General features: G+C 41.3%; 1 protein-coding gene and 2 pseudogenes across 6 annotated transcripts in view; 2 read left to right on the forward strand and 1 right to left on the reverse strand.

Annotated features, from left to right (window-relative positions):
- BMS1 (BMS1 ribosome biogenesis factor) overlaps window positions 1-21,396 on the reverse strand; it is a 108,346-nt gene that overhangs the window by 55,138 nt on the left and 31,812 nt on the right. The gene's annotated exons all lie outside the window — the stretch shown is intronic.
- On the forward strand, window positions 1,728-4,607 carry LOC142444333 (tubulin beta chain pseudogene; annotated as a pseudogene).
- Window positions 4,992-6,211, forward strand: LOC142445190 (histone-binding protein RBBP4 pseudogene; annotated as a pseudogene).

The raw sequence follows: 21,396 nt of genomic DNA on the forward strand, positions 1-21,396 counted from the left end.
GCAATACTGATATGAAAATTCATACAGACCCCTAAGGAATTACGTTCAGTGAAAAAGAAAATCATAAAATCATACATATATATACATACAAGGGGCTTCAAAAAGCCCATGGAAAAATTCCATTATCTTTCATTTCCATTCTTCCATAAACTTTTGATGCCCCTTTCCCTGGTGTCATTGGGCTACTCATTGATCAGCTAATTGCAAGGTAAGCAGCTTGAATCCACTAGTTTCTCTATGGAAGACACACTATCTGCTCCTGTAAAGATAATAGTCTTAGGAACCCAAAGGGGCAGTTCTACTCTGTGTTATAGGGTATTTGACTCCACAGCAGTGGGTATTTTTTGAGTTTTCCTTTTATATAGTATTGTTTTTCTTTTATATAGGTAGAAATAACAACATTACAGAAATTACATTACAAAATTACAGAGAACAGAATTGTGTTTTACAGAGGTTAATAATGGGAGGAAGGGGTAGGGTGAGTGTATTTATAAAACATAAGAGATCTTTGTGGTGATGGAAGTGTCCTATAGTCACTGTTGGTACATAAACAAAATTATACACAGACATAAAACTGAATAAATTTACATTAAGACCAGTGATTTGTGTAAATGTTAACAACCAGATTATGATCCTATACTATAGTTTTATAAGCTATCAACATGGGAAAAACTGGGTAAAGGGTGCACAGGCTTTATATTATTTCTTACAATTGCTAGCTAGTGAACCTAGTCATCTCAAATTAAAGTTTAATTAAAACAAAACAAAAAAGGGCATTGCAAGATGGCAGTGTAAGCAGCTGAACACTCCCATTCCCTCACAATTTCAGTTAGAAAAACAAATAAATTTAAAATAACAAACATCGCCCCTTCCCCTATATAAATTGGTGGAAGCAGTGGTCTCAGAACTCTGGAAACAGTCACTATAAGTCGATAATGAATAAAGAGAAAATTAAACTCATCGCCATCAAGTTAATTCCAATTCATAGCAACCCTAGAGGAGAGTGTAGAACTGTTCTATTACGTTTCAAAGGCTAGATATTTTTCTTCTGTGGATCAGGTGATGGCTTCAAACTGCTGACCTTTCAGTTAGCAGTCACGTGCTTCCCCACTTTGTTTTTCTACCCATCAACATCTCACTGGCAAGGCATAGCTATCTTGGGGTACCTAACGCAGCTGGCCTTCTGAAATAGTGAGCATTCCCTCAAACAGCAAGCCTGGTACAATGGTGAAACAACAAACCCAACCAGACAAGAGTGTTTGGTGTTAAAATACTGACAGTTGGCACTTCTACCCAGCGAGCTAAGTCTTGAAGCAGTGACAGTATGCACTCCCATGCTGCATGTCTGATCTTAGAGCGCTGACAGATGACAAACTGAGAGAGGAAGACAGGTAATCACCAAACTAAAGCCTTTAATAGTTAAAAACGGTAAGAGAAAACCATGGGGAAGTTGAGAAAGATGGTTTCCAGAGTCCCAGCTTTAACAACATAAAAAGTCACAATGTCTACAACACAAGAGGAAAAGAACAGATAATTCAAAGGACTTACTATATATTCAAAGAATCAATAGTACTAGGGTTGTACAAATGGTTACTGTGCATCAACTCGTAGAAAGGCTGGAGGTTAAAGTCCACCCAAACACACCTCAAAACAAAGGCCTGGTGGTCACTTCCAGAAACTGAAACTTCTAGTGAGCACAGTCCTTTCTACTGACACATATGGCCAACATGAGTCAGAGTAAACACAACAGCAACTGACATACAAACTAATTATTATATATGCTCAAAGATCTAAAAAAAGGAAAGAAAATCAGAAAACAATGAATGTACTAAATGAGAGTGTTAACAATGATGTGTTATTAAAACTATCAGGCAAACAGGCAATAAAAAAACCCAAATCAGCTAAAATTAAAAATTCACCAATTCAGTATATTAAAGAAAACAAATGATTTAGAAAACCTAAAGATAGCACAGCTGAAAAAATGTCTTAAGGATGAAGAAAAGAGAACAATGGAATACTATTAAGGGGCTTAGTATGTGAACATGGGAGAAAGAAACAGGTAAAGAATGAGTATCTGAAGAAAATACAGCTGAAGCTTTCCAATTTTTAATTAAATATGATTTACATACATAAGAAGCATAACAAACTCTAAATGCCAGAGGAAACACACTCACCATGACACACTCACCATTAAAACCAAGTATCAAAAACCAAAGAGAATCTTTTTTTGATCACTTTATTGAGGGTTCTTACAATGTTTATTACAATCCATACATCCATTGTATCAGGTATATTTGTACATATGTTGCCATAATTATTTTACAGTTAATTTCTATTGAGCCTTTGGTATCAGCTCCTCCCTCCACCCCCACCCTTGTGACCCCGATACATTACAAATTATTATTGTTTTCATATCTCACACCGACCACTGTATCACTTCCCCTAAGGTTTCTGTTCTTTCCCTGGAAGGGTTGTGTGCTGGTCATTGTGTGTGGTCTGTTCCTTGTCTTCCACTCCTCTCCCCACTTCTTTTCCCATCTGGTATCCATAGAGAATCTTGAAGGCGGCAAGAGGGGGTTGGTGGTGGCGGCGGTGGTGTGCGCCACCACATTGTGTATGTGTGTGTGTGTGTGTGTGTGTTTGTGTGTGTGTGTGTAAGCCACCACATCACAAGAGCACTCCAAAAAGATTAAATGCTGATTTCTCCTAAAAACCTATGGAGGCCACAGACAGTGTAATATATTATATTCACAGTTACCAGGAAAAGTCATCTAAAAATCCCTGCACTTGGGAAGAAGGGTTCTCTAAAATCTAGGATGAAGTGAAGACATTTCCGAATAAAACAAAGCAGAATGTGCTTGTTACCATAATGCCCATCAAGTAGAGAAAAGAAAAAAACTCAAGCACATGTGATGAGAAAAGAACTGTAGTAAAGATAATTTAATGAATAACGGTCAGTTTTACAGTATTTTAATATTTTGACTATACTTAAATTATTTAAAGAACAAATGCATAAAAGTAAACTTAGTAATCTGTTTCTGTAAACATTAGAGCAAAAACAATCTATTGCAAAAGACCTCTTTAAAGTGTCATTTTGAGGATGAAGGTGCACCTGACCCAATCCTTTAAAAATTTCAGTAACCTCTTATGCATGTGAGAACTCATTAATGAGGTTTGGACTTAGCTGTTCCACCCTCTGGGGCACATGCCATCCTCGCAGCCTGCGATCTGCAAAATCCAAAATTAGAGCTTGTGTTTTTGTCCTGCACATACCGGAGGTGGGCAAAACAACAAAAAAACTAAAATAAATTTTCATCACGAGGGAAAGAAATTGTGCACATCCAGGCTGGTCGTGTGGCAACCAGATTGGCGCCAAGTTCTGGGAGGTGATCAGTGATGAACACGGCACCTTCCCCACCAGTACCCACCACCAGGGCAATGATCTGCAGTTGGACCGCACTTTGGTGTACTACAATGAAGCCAAAGGTGGCAAATATGTTCCTCGTGCCATCTTGGTGGATCTAGAACCTGGAATCATGGACTCTACCTAGATTTTTCGGCTGGATCTTCATACCAAACAACTTTTTTTTTTTTGGGGGGGGGGGAGAGTCAGTCTGGAACAGACAACAACTGGGCCACTACACAGAGGATGCTGAGCTGGTTGAGTCCGTCATGGATGTGGTGTGGAAGGAGGCAAAGAGCTATGACTGCCTGCAGGACTTCCAACTGACCCATTTGCAGGGCGGAGGCACCGACTCTGTAATGGGAAACTTGCTCAACAGCAAGATCTGCGAAGAGTATCCTGAAGGCATCATAAACACCTTCAGTGTGGTGCCCTCCCCCAAAGTCTCTGACACAGTGGTCAAACACTAGAACACCATCCTCTCTGGTGAGTTGGTATAGAGCACTGGCAAGACCTATTTGCATTGATAACCAGGCCCTCTCTGTGATAGATTATCTGCTTCCATACTCTCAAACTGAGCATGCTCACCTAAGGAGATCTGAAAAACCTTCACTCAGCCACCAGGAGTAGGTCACCACCTGCTCCTTTTCCCCAGCCAGCTCAATGCTGACCTATGTAAACTGGCCGTCAACATGGTGCCCTTCCTGCTTCTCCACTTCATGCCCACCTTTAAACCCCTCATCAGCCATGGTAGCCAGCAATACCAGTCTCTGACCATGCCTGAGCTCATACAAGTCTTCAATGCTAAGAACATGATGGCTGCCTGCAACCCTAGTACTTCACCATGGCTGCCATCCTCCTCGGGCAGAAGTACATGAAACAGGTGGATGCGCAGATGCTCAATAGCAGAGTAAGAATAAGAGCTACTTTGTGGAATAGATCCCCAACAATGTCAAGAAGGCTACCTGTAGCCTAAAGAGGGTAATCACATTCATTGGCAACAACACGGCCATCCACGAGCTGTTTAAGTGCAACTCAGTGTGGTTTACTACCATGTTCCCGGGAGGCCTTCCTCAACTGGTACACAGGTGAGGGTATGTACAAGATGGAGTTCACTGCAGCTGAGAACAACATGAACGTCCTCATCCTTGTCTCTGAGTACCAGGATGCCATCACCGAAGAAGAGGATCATTTCAGGGTATAGGCCTAAGGCAGTTCCAGCACCTCAGGCTTCTCAGTTCCCCCAGCCTTCTTCCTCACCTGTCCCTTTCCTTTCCCTTCCCTCAAGAATTTGTACTTTCTACTTCTCATTCATTTCCCCTTCTCCCCTTGAGGGAGTTCTAGAGCAGTGCCTGGTACTTAGTATATACCTGTTGTTTGTTAAATGTCTCCTCTCTTTTCTTACTCTGAGAACCATTAGATTTCTGCCACTCTGAGCAACCCAGTTTCATTCTGGCACCTATTACTCCCCTCTGTCCAGTTAACAACTTCTGTCTGCACAAGAGAGACCATGTGCAGCGAGTGTTGCAGCCTCCCCTAAACACATGGCACTGAGCTCCTTACCAGCTTGCCAGTCTGCCCGTCTGCCATGGCTGACAAGAAAGCAGCCTTTGATGACACCGTGGAAGAACATGTCATTAACAAGTGCAAAATATGGGGGAATACACCTCTTTGCTTTACAATTTGGTAATGACCCATGCTCTGGAGTGGCCCTGCCTAACTGTAGTGGCTTCCAGATGTAACCAGAGCAGAAGGGAAAGACCAGCATTCCTCAACTTGTCTTGGGCACACATATATTGGATGAGCAAAACCACCTTGTGATAACCAGTGTGAAGCTACCTGAGAATGCTCAGTTTGATGCCTCACATTATAACAGTGAGAAAGAAGCATTTGGAGATGTTAGCTCTTGTCATTGGAAAGATTGAAATACAAATCAAGATCAACCATGAAGGAGAAGTAAACTGGGCCTGTTACATGCCCCTTACATCATTGCAACCAAGACTTCATTTTTGTCTACATGAAATACCCTTCAAACTAGACCCTTCTGGAGAGTATAAGCCAGGCTTGCATCTCTGGAGATATCAGAAGGCAGGGTATGGACTTTCGTGGAACCAGAATGTCAGCAGGCACTTGCTTAGTGCTTCAGATGTCTCTACCATCTAACTATGGGACCTCAGTGCTATTCCAAAGGTAGGAAAAGTGGTGGATGCAGAGACCACCTTTACTGGATATACTACAGTAGATGAAGATGTTTTGTTGGCATCTACTTCATGAATCTCTGTTTGGGCCGGTTGCTGATGATCAGAAGCTCATGATCTGGGATATTCAAACAGTCAATACTTCCAAACCAAGCCATGCAGTTGATGCTCACACTGCTGAAGTGAACTGCCTTTCTCTCAATCTTTAGAGTGAATTTATTCTTGCCAAAGGATCAGCTGGCAAGACTGTTGTTGCTTTGTGGGATCTGAGAAATCTGAAACTCAAATTGCATTCCTTTGAATCACTTAAGGATAAAATAAATCAGGCTCAGTGGTTGCCTTATAATGAAACTATTTTGGCTTCTCTGATCAGACTGAAAGTCTAGGATTTAAGTAAAATTTGGAGAGCAGTAATTCCCAGAAGATGCAGGAGATAGACCGCCAGACTTGTGTATTCATGGTAGTCACACTGCTAACATATCTGACTTTTGGAATCCCAATCACCCATCTTGAGTGATTTGTTCTGTATCAGAAGATAACATCATGCACAGATGGCAGAGAATATTTTAATGATGAAGACCCTGAAGGAAGTGTGAATCCAGAAGGATAAGAGTCCTAAATATATCTTCACTTGATTTTAAGCCCCCCCCCTTTTTACTCTCAACCAAGAGATTGAGTTTTAACACTATCCCTCTTCAGGTACCATCAACAATGTTCTTAGCCCCCGTCCTTGCCAAAACAAACAAACAAACAAAAACCTTTCATCTGTTTTCAAGGCAATTTTCCAGAAAGCTGGGTCTCACCCAAATCCCATTTAGAAACATGTGCTCTAAGCCTCTCTGTCCAAGGGTAAAAGGAACCAAGTTAACTCATAATGCAAGTCACTATAAGTGAAGGGTGATGTACTTTTTAAGGAGGGGAATCCAGTTCCTTCAGCGGTCGTCAAGCATGCCCGGTTCCTCTCAGGGGAGGAACTGACAGTATTCTTTCCATTTTTACTGCAAGCAGTCCTGAGCTGCCAGTTTCCTTTGAGGGGTCTGCTCCTCGTGCCTGGCGTAATACTTTCCTCTACCATTTTGGCTTAGGAACGAGGGACACAGACAAGCCTCCAAGTTCTCAGAAAGGCTGTCTCCATCCTCACCTTATCTGAAAGTAACAAAGTGCTAAGGGCCTTCACTGTTCAAAATCCCACAACTTTTAACATTTGTAACCTACAGGTGTGAGTAGCTGATTCCCTAAAGTTGGGAACAGGGCCTGGAAACATCTCTATTCCATTTGCTCTTATTGCCTTTTAAAATTTCTATCCTTGTTTTCTCCCATCCTCCCCCAGCCCCATTCGCCACTTGAGATTTGTTTGTGTTGAACTTGCTGCTTTTTTCATATTGAAAAGATGACAATGCCCCAAGAGCCAAAAATACAATAGGAATTGAAAAAGAAAGAAAGAAAACAAAACGTCAATAAGGAAGACCAGAGAAGAATAGAATGGATGTATTTGAGGTAAAGTGTTCCTGAAGAATAAAAAAGTACCTTGGACTGTCAGATGAACAAACAAATCCATTTGGAGGAAGTATAGCCATATGTGCTTTAGAAGCAAAAAAGGCCAGATATCACCTCATGCACTATGGAAATGTATCAGGAGAGAACAGTCTCTGAAGGGCATCATGCTTATTAAAGTAGAGGGATAGCAAAAAATAGACCCTGGTGAGATAGGCTGATACATTATCTACAATAATGGGCTCAAGTATAACAATTGTGAGATGACTTCCATTCTGTTTCGCTTGGGTCCCTCTGAGTCAGAACTGAGTAGATGGCACCTAACAATAGGCAAGATAAAAAACCAAAATTACAAATGTGGACAAAGTTGTAGGATATATGGAACACTTATCCATCACTGATGGGAATGCAAAATAGTAATGCTGCTTATAGAAAATAGCAGCTGTGCCCTACCCTCAAAATCTCAAGATTCATTGCTGTTCTCATAACCCTATGTACCATCTGTGCTCCACTACCCACCCTCCTACTCAGAGGAATTAAAGGGAAACAGAAGTTAGCTGAACAGATCTTTTCCCCCTGCAATAGTTGTATTTTTCTATGGGTACGTGACTGCACAGGTTGGATGGACTGTTTACATATTCATGGCTGGATTTTATTTTTCATGTTTGCCGACACTTCTTCCATGGCCCACCTATTGCCAGCCCCCTTCAAGTGGCTACCTAGTCATGATTCAGAAATGGAAGACAGGAAACCAAGTGATCAAAAAATTAAGAGGCATTCTAGTATGTGGCGTTTATTCTATTTATATTGACCCACACTTGTATTTTCTGCTACCCGTTTCAAAGTAAAATTATGACTAGATGGCCAAAAACATTTATAAATCAAAACCCAACTAGGCTAGGAATGAAATAGCAAAACTCTATTAATAGTCCTGTGGTTCAGCTTTACTATAGCACATGCTTTTGTCCACGTGAATGAGTTCCTACCCAGAACATGAGTTTTAAAAGCACCAGTTCTCTTATGGCACAGTTGTGTGTTGATTGACTTTTGATATTTCATTTTATAGTCCATTGAGTGAACTTAAAACCATTAAATCTTATAAAACATAGTCTCTCCATTCCCCTCTACAAAAAAAAAAAGAAAGAAAGAAAACAGTGGCTGTAACTTAAAAAAAGAGTGATAGAACTAGCATGTTGTTCTTTGGTGCCATTAAATTGGTTCTGACTCACAGCGACCCTGTGTACAACAGAATGAAACACTGCCCAGTCCTCCACCATCCTCACAATTGTTTCTATGCTTCAGCCCATTGTTGCAGGCACTGTCAATTCATTTTGCCTTCCTCTTGCTTGCTGTCCCTCTAACTTTATCAAGCTTGTTCTTCTCCAAGTAATAGTTTCTCGGTTAAGTCCTGCCATCCTTGCCTCTAAGAAACATCCTGGCTCATTTGAAGACAGATTGGCTCATTTTTTTGGGATGCTCATGGTACTTTCAATATTCTTTGCCGACACCACAATTCAAACACAATTCAATTTTTTCCCATTTTCTTTATTCAATATCCAACTGTTACATGTATATGAGGCAACTAAAAATACTTGGGTCAGACGCAACTTAGTCCTCAAAGTAATGTCTTTGCCCTTCAATATTCTAAAGAGGTCTTGTGCAGCAAATTTACCCACAGCAATGAGTATTTTGACGTGTCTTTTGGTGTTCTACAGCAAAAATTTTCCTTCTATGTGTTAAAAATATGATATTGTTCTATAATTTGAAAATTCTTTTGGGTTCTGTTTGTTTGGAATGGGTACAAATTTGGATTTCTTCCAGTCTTCCAAAATTGCTAACAAAAATCCAGGAGTGCTTCCAGTGTTTCAACAGTTTGCTGAAGAATTTCAATTAGTATTCTATCAGTTCCTGGAGCCTAGTTTTGACTAATGCTTTCAGTACAGCTTGACCTTCTTCCTTCAGTACCACTGGTTCTTGCTCATATGCTAACTTCTGAAATGGCTGAATATTGACTAGTTCGTGTTGGTATAGTGCATAAGACCCAGTAGCTTCAATCATTGGTATATGAAGGGGTACCCCCCAAAATGTAAAATTTTTTCAAAGCTATTTTTCTTCTTTTTTTAATAAAACAACCATAATCACCTTCAAAATACTCTCCATCACACGATACATTTGTCAAATTTGTAATTCCATTCTTGGAAACATGTTTCAAACTCATCTGTTTGGATGGCCAACAGTTCCTACCTTGTTTTTCTCTTCACCTCTTCTAGGTTGTCAAATCACTGGTCCTTTCACATCCCTCTTCATTCACAGAAACAAAAAGAAGTTACCACAGTAAGGTCAGGTGAATAAGATGTATGGGACAAGAGAGGCATGCTGTCTTTTCCAAAAACTGGCGCACTGAGATGGCTGTGTGAACAGTTGCACTGCCCCGGTGGCAAAACCAGGTCCGTCTGTCACAAATCAGGCCTTTTTTGCCACACACTGCTATACTCTTTTTAGAAACTCTAAATAAAAAGCTTGATTAACAGTCTGACCTGGAGGAATGAACTCCAAATGCGCTACGAGCCAACACTTTTGTCCGTTCAGGAAGTTGATGGACATCCAGACAAGGTTTATCATCAATCAATATTTTACTTTCTGTGAAATGGGAAAACTACTCATACACCGGAACTTCTCTATAGTGCTGTCCTAGTAAGCTGTGTTCAATATCACAACAGTTTCTTCAGCATGGTTCCCAAGCAGAAAATAAAATTTCATAGCCGCACACTGTCCTCCTCTTAAATCAGCCATCACAAAAACAGAGGTTCGAGTGAAAGTGCTTCATGAAAAAATTCACTGTGACCAAAGAGAACCTTCCCAGGCAACACCACTGGGTGCATTAACTCAGAGCAAGTTGCTTAATGTTCACCTAGTAGGTAACAATCCTATAAAAGCTCCTCCGGGTACCCAGAAGACTTAAAAATGGAGATTTAAAAGAGACCGGACACCAGTGTTCATTCTTGCACCACTTGCAGTAGCCAAAAGATGGAAACAGACTAAATCCCGGTTTACAGATGAATGGATAAGCAAAATGTAGAACACACAGAAAAACGAGCTATTACTTAGGCAGTAAGTGAAATGAAATCTTGATATATGCTACATGAATGAAACTTGTAAACATTATGAAGAGTGAAATAGGCTAATCACAAAAGGAAAAATCTTATATGATATCATATAAGAAGATACGGAAAAATATAGCGACCCCTGGTGGCAGAGTGGTTATACGTTGCTAATCATAAAGTCAGCAGTTTGAAACCACAAGTAGCTGCTCCATGTGAGAAAAATGAGGTTTTTCACTCCTACAAAGATGAAACCTGGGGTTCTACTTGCTGTGCACGGGGTGTGGTGCCAGACAAGCGCCAGCAGCCTGAGCAGTATGTAGTTGGCGCACCCAGTGGTGTTTTCTCCCTAAGACTCCTTCAACATCATCAGCTCAAATTAAGGGCAAACCTGACTTAAGCTCTCCCAATATGACCAAGCAGCCAGACTACGACCTGGAGAAAACTGAAAACAAAGCAAGACCCACCGTAGCCATGCATCCCAATTACCTCTCAGTCATGCAAGCTTTCAAGAAGGCCCTGTCCTGGTCATGCAGGTGGAAGAGCAGGCCAGCAAAGAAACCAGGAGCAAGATATAGCCCCAGCGATGACGGCAAATGAGTAAGGAAATAATGGAAGTTTCCCACAAACTTTTTGAAGCTCCCTTGTCTATCACACAACTTTTGCCTATTCAGTTATATACAGGTCTAAGCCTTATTGACAGCAATTACAAGAATTTGTTTGCAAGCTAACATTCCATGATCCATGTAGTTTTTCCATCACTCCTACCCTCCATCCCCCACTTTCTGTATACTGACCCTGATAACCACTAATAAACTTTGATATCTATAATAAAGAAACCTGAAGACATTATGTTAAACGAAACAAAGCTCACAAGGACAAAGAATACAGATTTCACTCACATAACGTATCTAGAATTTAACAAATGCATAGAGACAAAGGTTTATCAGTGGTTACCAGGTGAAGGGGAAACAAGGAAATGGCCAATTATTAAGCAGTTTTCTAAGACAATGAAAAATATTTGGAAATAAATCATGGTGACAGATGAGTGACTGTGGTTACTGTCACTCAACTTCATTTAGAGTGGTTGAAATGGCAAGGATTTTATATACGTATTTTACCACACACTCAAAAAAGACATCTAAAAAGTAATCAAAAATGTGAAATTTCTAGGAGTAACCAGAATATAAACTTCTGGTGGCAAACAAAACTTAATCACAGAACTAGGTAGAGATATATGAGAAGACATGAATACTGTCAAATAGCTTCAAGTATTCTCAAATTAATTTCTGAATATACTATTTTAAATATATTATATATAATTAATAAAAATATTTTCAATGTTAATTTGGACCACTGTTAACTTACAAAACTGGTAAAAAAAAAAAAAGAACTGGTGGTATCCAGTTTTGGCCAAGATATACAACAAACTACTCCCACATACTGTAGTCAACTAACTGCCATGGAGTTGATTCTGACATATATAAAATTTGAGGCATTTTTCTGGTATACTTGGAATATAAAGTAACAACATGCCTATTTTAAAATATTTCCACATGGTGCCAGGCAATGAAAAGATATAGCGTCTGAGGTCTTAAAAGCTTGAAGGTAAACAAGCGGCCATCTAGCTCAGAAGCAACAATGCCCACGTGGATGAAGCACACCAGCCCGTACAATCACGAGGTGTCAAAGGGATCAGGTATCAGGTATCATCAGATCAAAAAATCCTATCATTGTGAATGAGGGACGGGGAAGTACGCTGTGGAGAACCAAAGCCCATTTGTAAGCTACTAGACATCTCAGAGAGGAGATGAACCAGTCAGGGTGCGATGTAGCAACGATGAAACATACAATTTTCCTCTAGTTCCTAAATGCTTTTTGTCCCCCCCCCCCACTATCATGATCCCAATTCTACTTTACAAATCTGGTTAGACCACAGGATGTACACTGGTACAGATAGAAACCGGAAACACAGGGAATCCAGGGTGGATGATCCCTCTAGGACCAGTGGTGTGAGTGGTGATACTGGGAGTGGGGAGGGAGGGTGGGTTGGAGAGAGGGAACCGATTACAAGTCTCTACATGTGACCTCCTCCCTGGGGACAGACAACAGAAAAGTGGGTGAAGGGAGATGTCAGACAGTGCAAGATATGACAAAATAATAATTTGTTAATTATCAAGGGTTCATGGGGGAGGGGGAGGCAGGGAGGGAGGGGGAAAATGAGGAGCTGATGCCAGGGGCTTGGGTGGAGAGTGGCTGTTTTGAGAATGATGAGGGCAATGAATGTGCAAATATGCTTTACACAATTGATGTATGGATTGTGATAAGAGTTGTATGAGTCCCTAATAAAACGATTAAATATAAAACAAATTCTACCTTGCGGAACTGGTTAGACCAGAGGTTGTACAGCGGTGCAATAGGGATCTGGAAACACAGGGAATCTAGGACGGATGAACCCCTCAGGACCAGCGGTGGGAGTGGATACATCGGGAGGGAAGGGGGTGTAGAAAGGGAGAACCGATCTTGGAGATCTATGTATAACCTCCTCTCTGGGAGATGGGCAATGGGAAGGTGGGTGAGGGGATACACTGGGCAGTGTAAGATAAGATAAAATAATTATTTATAAACTATTAAGGGTGCACGGGGAAGGGTGGAGCGGGGAGGGGGGGGAGGGGAAAAAAGGGAAACCGAGCTGATTCCAGGAACCCAAGTGGAAGGCAAATTTTGAGAATGATGAGGGCAATGTATGTACAAGGGTGCTTTACTCAATTGATGTATGTATGAATTGTGATAAGAGTTGTATGAGCCCCAATAAAAAGATTTATTAATAAAATTTAAAATTTTAAATAAAAATTATTAAAGATGATGACTATCAAGACCAATATATATACTTATATGTTAAGTATTAAGATAGCAGATGACCTCTACTCAAGGCCTTCCTAAACACAGTAACACTTTGTTCTAATAACCTGGCACTCTTTGATACTCACCTTCCTGACATAAATGCTGAAGACAAAATGGGTGCATGAGCAAATGTGAAGACAGTGGGTGATGTCTGGCTAACAAAAGATGTATTATCTGGTGCCTTAAAGGTCTGAAGCTAAACAAGCAGCCATCCAGCAGGGAAGTAAATAAACCCAAAAGGAAGAAGCACACCACCGATCAATGGATCAGGTACTAGGCATCTAAGACCCAGAAGAAAATCATACCCAAAGGGATGGAGACCCAATGCCCATCTGTAGACAATTGGATATGCACATACAGGTCATTAAAAACAGGGAAGTGGCTTCATGTGTGAGATGAAAAAGTGCAGCATGTCAAAAAATACTGCTACTATGGTTCCAGTTCATACAAAACCCATGGCCACTGAGTCAGTTATGACTGTTAGCCCTACAGGACAGAGTTAAATTGCTTCCGCACGGTTCCAAGAACACAAGCTTTACAAGAGCAGAGTCTCATCTTTTCCCAAGCAGCTGCTAGTGGGCTTGATCTGCTGATCTTCTGTTAGCAATCTAAGACTTAATCTACAACCACCACCACAGGTCTTTCTAGTTCATACATGCAAAATATGTCTAACCGTGTCTCTGAGATCAGTAAATTGTTACAGATAAGTTCTCTCAGTATCATTGTCTTAATCTCCTTGCTGTGCTTTCATAAATACTGTCGGATTAAAACAGTGGCTTCAAAGGAGATCTTTTTGGTCAGTTAAATTTAAGGCAGAGAAGTTAACTCACGTTTTGGTAACTTTTTTGTAGGATCATAAAGGGTAATTTTCATAAATTATGAAGGTTGATTATGAAGTTTAAAAAAACTGAAAACTGTATTGGTGAGAAAAGGTCAGCAACGTTACATGGAGGAATTTTTTGCCATCACAAGATAAACCTGTTCATTTGAAGGTTTCAAGGGCTGTCCTGTGAGAATTTTGTTGGAAAACCTTATTACATCTATTATATAGCCCCGATCTTACCCCTTCAGACTTTTTTTGTGCCCCAAAGTCAAAAAACATTTGAAGAGCACAATCTGAGATCGACAGGATGCTAAAACTGCTCTTTTGACATAGTATAAAGCAAAGGCTGCAGAATTCTTGGGGTAAAAGAGAGATGGAAACACCCAGATAGTTAAGAAATATGTTAATAACAGCTTCCCATTAGTTTTTGTTTAATGAGGATTTCTGTGATTTTTCTAGAAATTTTTTTAACTTATCCTACTTGAGTAAAACAAGCATGCTGCAAAAAGAAAGAAGCAAGCAGCACACACTGAGGGCTCTTCAGTGCACTGCGAGTCTAGTGTCCAGGTGGCCTAGTGGAAGGATTCTGGTGAGTGGGGGAACCCCCTGGGACAACCTCCCCACCCCATAGGCTTCCATACATCTGTCCTGAGCCAGAGCCCCTAAAATCTGAATCTTGAGACATGGCTCATCAGGCTGAGATGCCCCACCCTACCCCCAGGCCTGGTCTACATGCCAGGAGTTGCTTGACACAACCCCTGCAGCAGCTGCACACTCAAGGTGCCCCACTAAGAGGTTTCCCTTTCTGGCAGCTCCCCTCTCCCCATCTGACAGTGATTCGCCCCCAGACTTGGGTCTCTTTCCATTCACTCAGGGCCCTGGGAAACCTGCAGTCTATCTGTAGCTGGTTAGGTGATCCACCCCCATTGTTGCCTGGGACCCCTCCACTGGCGCCCCCATCTGCCCGCCTGGTTTGCCATCACCATCACAGCTCCTGCTCCCGCCTAGGAGACTTCCGTGGCAGTGCACTCTTACGAGGTGGCAGCACAGTCTCTTAGCCAGCAGACCTGGGCACTCCCCTGCCAGCGGACATATCTCCGTCTGAGCCCACAGCCACTTCTGCCTGCTCCCACGCCAGCCCAAACCACTGCACTACACTGTAACATGCTCCCAGCAACAGTGGTCCTGCGTGCTCCAGCCTTGTGGCCCCAGACTGTTCCAACCACTGCAGGAGGCCTACCAATGTGTTGCACATCTCGCCGGCACCGCTTCTGCCTACCTGCTCAGCACTCCACGGCCGCAGGAAGCAGGGGGTAGTGCATGCTTGATCTGAAGAGCATACATTCCCCATAGCCTGGCTTCAGAGCCCTAGATCAGTACCACCACCCGTGGCAGCGAGGCCTCCTTTTGCCTTCTATTAGGCATCTTTGAAAACTAAAGGGGGGAAATTTTTTTTTTAACAGTAAAAATGGCTGCTAAGCATGGCCTGACAACCAGGTCAAAGCAGCCAAGGGGCATACATATTGACTCCAGCCCCAACTCCCGTTACTGAAACTCCTCATCACTGTTGGCCACTGAACCATCAAGGAACTCTGTCTACATGGCAGTCTGACCCAGCTCCTATTGAGGTTCACAGGCAGCCCTCTGAAAGCATCCTTAACAGTAACACAGAGAAAGACCCAAGGGCCCCCTCTCTTCTCAGATATACGGGCCCTACAAAAGGATCAAGGAAAAAAATCAACAGACCACACCACTTTCCACAATAAAAAACAGAGAAACAAAACACAGTAGCAGAGTTAATGACACTCGTAGAACAATCAGACACAGATCTATCACAGAAAGATATCTTCAGAAGTCTGCTTGGAGCAATACAGAAGCTGAGGTAAGCAATGTAGAATAAGGATACAATGATAGAAGAGATGAAGTCCATGCACCAAAAGGAAATACATGTGCTAATGGATGAGATAGCAGAAGCCACACACAAGGTCACAGAATTTACTATTTGACTTGAAGAGGCAGACAACCGTATCAGTGATCTCGAAGACACTCAAACAGACCTCAGCAAGCAAGAAAAACAGTCAATGACAGATGCTATGAAGAGGAATAATAATAATACAATAATTGGTCTACCGGAGCAGGACACAACACACAAGTTGACAACCAAGATAGCAAAGGAATTGCTGGAACAAAACTTGCCCACCTTAATGAGTGAAAATCAGGCACTCATATAGGAAGCAGAGAAGACACCAGCTAGAATAAAATAAACCTTAAGAACTCACCGTGACACATAAAAGTAAAAATATCCAACTTGGAGGAAAAAGAGAACATTTTAGGAGCAGCAAGAGAAAGGAAGACAATCACATACAATATAGCTCAGGTAAGAATATGCTCAGACCTACCATCAGACACCACAAAGAGGAGGAGAGAGTGGAGCAACATCTTCCAAATGCTGAAAGAAAAAAATCCCTGCCTAAGAATCCTTTATCCTGCCAAGGTATCCATTAAGATAGATGGGGAGATAAGGGTGCTTCAGGACAAGGAAAGGCTCGAAGAATATGCTGTAAGACACTCGACCCTGTGGAAGATACAGGCTGACTCACTATGGCCAGAGGATCAACCTCCACCAAGCACAAGCAGAAGACCACCATATAGCCCATCTCCATCCAGAAGCCAATGTGTCAACAACAATTACCAAGATAACAGGACCTGATGGAAAAGACAAGAAATAAGCCGCAGACACAAACACTGATAAACTGATACAAAGGGAGATAGCAAATGACCCAAAATGCAAGACATGATATGGCAGCAATGAATCCACCGATTGTGATAATAACTCTGAATTCCAATGGCCTCAATTCATACATTAAAAGAAAAAGGCTTGAGGAGTGGCTCAGAAAACATAACCCAACAATCTGTTGCCTGCAAGAGACACAACTTAAGCACATAGACAAAAATAAACTAAGAATAAAAGGCTGGTAGAAAGTACACCAGACAAATGGCAACTTTAAAAAAGCAGGGATGGCAATCCTAATCTCCAACAAAATGGACCTCAAGGATCAAGCCATAAAAAGAGACATGGAAGGACACTATATAATGTTCAAAGGATCAGTAAACCAGGAACCAGTTAGCATATAGAATATTTAGTCATTCAATACTGGAGTGGCAAATTTTTGTCAAACTATTAAAAAGATGAAAAAGAAATCACAGATTCAATAATCATAGTAGGTGACTTTAATACTCTGCTATCAGAAAAAGAGAGCTCACAGGGAGGCTATTGAGCTAAACAAAGTAATTAGGCAACTGGGCCTGATAGACATCTATAAAGCTTTCCATTCAAATGCAAAGAAATTCACATTCTTCTCAAGTCCATTTGGCACATTTTCAAGAATAGACCACATGCTGGGACACAAGTCAAGCCTGAGTAAACTCAAACACATAGAGATTATTCTAAAGTGACCAAATGTCCTACTTTTAGCGGGACAGTCCCGGTTTTTAACATTTTCCCCGCGTTCTGCAGCGTTTTAAAAAAGTCTCAGTTTTGGGAAAGAATGCATGACAATCTAGGGTATACGGTTTTCGGCTGCCATGTGGCTATTTCGCCAGGGTGCGTTTTATCAATGGTGTACCGCTTTACCAATGCTAAAATCTGGTCACCTTAGAATATTCAGATGTCTTTTTTGGATCACATGTCATAAAGCTGGAGATTAATAAAAGGATGACCAGAAAAGCAAAGGCAAACAAATGAACAACAATCTTCTGAGACATGAATGAGTACAGGCCAAGATTAGAGAGGAGGTTAGGAAGCTTCTAGAAATTAAAGAGAACGAGAATACAACGTTTCAAAACATACGGGATACTGCGAAGGCAGTTATCAGAGATAGCTTGTTATCAATAAATGCATATATGAAAAAAGGGACGCTCATGACTGATATATTATCAAAAAACCTCCAACAACTAGAAAAGAGTTAATAGAACAACCCTTCCAATAGGAAAAGAAAAGAAATAATAAAAATCAGGGAAGAGTTAAACCAGTGGGAAGAGAATGATGCAAACGATAAATGCAGCAAAAAGCTGGTTCTATGAAAGGATGAACAGAATTGACAGACCACTGGAGAAACGAACCAAGGAAAGGAAGGAGCAAACATCAATAGTCAGGATGAGGGATGAACAGGGGTAATTACAACAGACCCCAATGAGATTAAAAGGATAATCATAAAGTACTATGAAGGAGTATATTCTAATGAATTCAGAAAGGTGGAAGACGTGGATAAATACTTGGAAAAACAGTCCCTCCCTAGATTATCTCAGACAGAGGATTATCAAGAATCTACCAACATAAAAAGTCCTCAGGCCAGATGGCTTCACAGTGGAATTCTACCAAGCATTCAGGGAAGAGTTGACACCAATTTTCCACAACGTATTCCAGAGCATAAAAAAGGATGGCAAACTCCCAAACTCATTCTACGAAGCCAGCATTACTCTGATACTGAAACAGGGCAAAGACCCCATAGGTATAGAGAACTATACACTGATATCTCTAATGAACCTAGATGCAAAATCCTTAACAAAATATTGGCCAACAGAACACAGAGGTATATAAAGCATATCATTCACCATGACCAGGTAGGATTCATCCCAGGGATGAAATGATGGGATGGTTTAACATCCAACAATCCATCAATATTATATAACACATCGATAAGAAAAAGTGTAAGAAGCACATAATATCCAGACGCAGAAAAAGTATTTGACAACATCCAACACCCATTCCTACTTAAGACACTCACGAAGATAGGAATGGAAGGTAAATTCCTCAAGCTAATACAAGCTATCTACAAAAGCCAACAGCCAACACCATAATCAATGGTAGGAGCCCTCAAACTATGGCCCATGGGCCACATGCAGCCCACCGAGGGCATTTTCCGGCCTGCCAGGTGTTTTTGTCCATTTTTTTCACTTCAAAATGAATTATGTACAGCATGTATAGGAATTTGTTCATAGATTTTTTTTTTTAAACTATAGTCTGGCCTTCCAACGGGTCTGAGGGCCAGTGAACTGGGCCCCTGTTTACAAAGTTTGAGGATCCCTGGTCAATGGAGAAAAGACAAAAACAACCCCACTGAAAAAGGGTATAAGACAACGATGCCACTTGTCCCCACTTCTACTCAGTATCATACTGGAGGTCCTAGCTCACAACATAAGACAGCAGAAGGATATTAAAGATATCCAAATGGGAGAGGAAGAGGTGAAACTATTGTTATTTGCAGGCAACATGATCCTGTACATTGAAAACCCCCAAAGTACTTACAGCGATAGAGGAATATGGAAGAATGGAAGGATACAAGATCAACAAACAGACGTGGATAGGTTTGCTATATATATTGGACAGGACCATGTAAGAGGATATCAAGAAGGCAGTACCCTTCACAGTAGCCAAAAAAAAACCCAACAAAAACCCTGAAATATACCTAGGAACATATTTAACCATAAAAAAAACAACCCCTAAAGACCTATACAAGGAAAACTGCAAGACCCTAATACAGGAAATCAAAAGCGACCTCCACAAACAGAAGAACATCCCATGCTGGTGGATTGGAAGACTCAACATAGTTAAGATGTCAATCTTACTCAAAGCACTTTATAAGTTTAACGCCATTCCGATTTAAATACCAACAACCTTCTTCAAAGAATTGGAAAAACCAACCATCAATTTCATATAGAGAGGGAAGAGGCCCAGAAGTAGCAGAGAACTTATCAAGGACAAGTCAGAGGACTCGCCTTACCTGATTTTTTTAACACATACTACACAGCCACAGTGGTCAAAACATCCTGGTACTGGCATAATGACAGATACTAAGACCAGGGGAAAAGAACAGAAAGTCCAGAAGTAAAATCATCAGCATATACACAACTGATCTTCAATAAAGCTCCCAAAAACATCAAGTAGGAAGCAGATGCCCTTTTTAACAATTGGTGCTGGAAACAACGGATATCCACATGTAGAAAAATGAAACAAGGTGTTTACCTCACCCCATGCACAAGAACAAACTCAAACTGGATCACAGACCTAGGAGAAAAACCCCAAACCATTAGGACCATCAAGGAAGGAATCAGGACTAGTTTAAGATTATTAGCCCAGGGGAATCATAGGCTAACTGCAATAAGGGTACACATACCGGTGATCTGGAAATCGACAAATGGGATTTAATAGGAATTAAACACCTGTGTACCTCAAATGATTTCAGCAAGAGGGTGACAAGGCAACCCACAGACAAGGAGAGGATTTTTAGTAATGACACATCAGACAAAGGGCTTATTACTAAAATCTATGACACTCTTATGGCCTGCAAAATTAAGAAAACAGTTAACCCCCTAAGGAAGTGCGTGAAAGAAGTGAAAAGAACTTTCACAAGGGAGGAAACCCGTATGGCCAACAAAAACATAAGAAAGTGTTCCCATTCATCAAACAACCATGAAATACCATCTAACACCCCTGAGGTTAGCTCAAATCAGAAAATCAGAGAGCAACAAATATTAGAGGGGATGTGGTGAAAAAGGAACCCTCCTTCACTGCTAGTGGTTGTGTAGATTTGTACAGCCACTATGGAAAGCAATCTAGCGATATTTAAAGAAAATGGAAATTAATTTACCTTATGACCCAGCCACCTTACATATTTATTACCAGAGGAGGTAAGAAATAAAATACAACCAGTCATCTGTGTTCTAACGTTTATTGTGGCACAATGCACAATCGCAAAGAGTTGGAAACAACCTAAATTTCTATCGATAGAACAGATTGCTATACTCTGGCACATACACACAATACAGTACTATGCAGCACTTAAAAGCACAGATGACCATACAAAACATGTCGTTTCATAGGAAGAGTTGAATGGAATTATGTTAAGTGAGGTGAGTCAATCTCAAAAGGAGGTAAGTATAATCAGCACAGTGGGAATAGAAGAAAAGACATGTATCTCACAATATACGGGTGGAAGCATAGGTCGTTGCGGGGAGGTCAGACCAAACCCAGGGAGGTACATGTGAATCCAACATGAAGGGGAAAGGGGGGTGGAGTAAAGAAAATGGGTGTGGGAAGAAACTGAGATGATGACATAGGGAAACAGGGCACTAACCCACCCAGGGGTGGGTACTGGTTGTCCCCACAGAATTGGAATGTGCATACAGAACCCACCATGGTGCACCAAACCAAGAGGGCAAAGTAATACATGGAGGAATGCATGAAAAGACCGGACTACAGGGCCACTTCTCCAGAACCAGCCTGACCCCACCCTGGACGTGTGTGCTGCAGAGAACAACACTAGACCTTCTGGTGGGGGAAAGGAACCAACTTATCATACCCAGATGGAAGCAAACCAAGAAGGAAAAAGAGAGAGGCAGTCGGCCTAGACTCCATATAAGCACACCAGGCCCAGAAAATGAGGTCCCTGCATGGAGCTGCTAAGGCAGAGA

Source organism: Tenrec ecaudatus, chromosome 4 (assembly GCF_050624435.1).
Source record: "Tenrec ecaudatus isolate mTenEca1 chromosome 4, mTenEca1.hap1, whole genome shotgun sequence".
NCBI classification, from domain to species: Eukaryota; Metazoa; Chordata; class Mammalia; order Afrosoricida; family Tenrecidae; genus Tenrec; species Tenrec ecaudatus.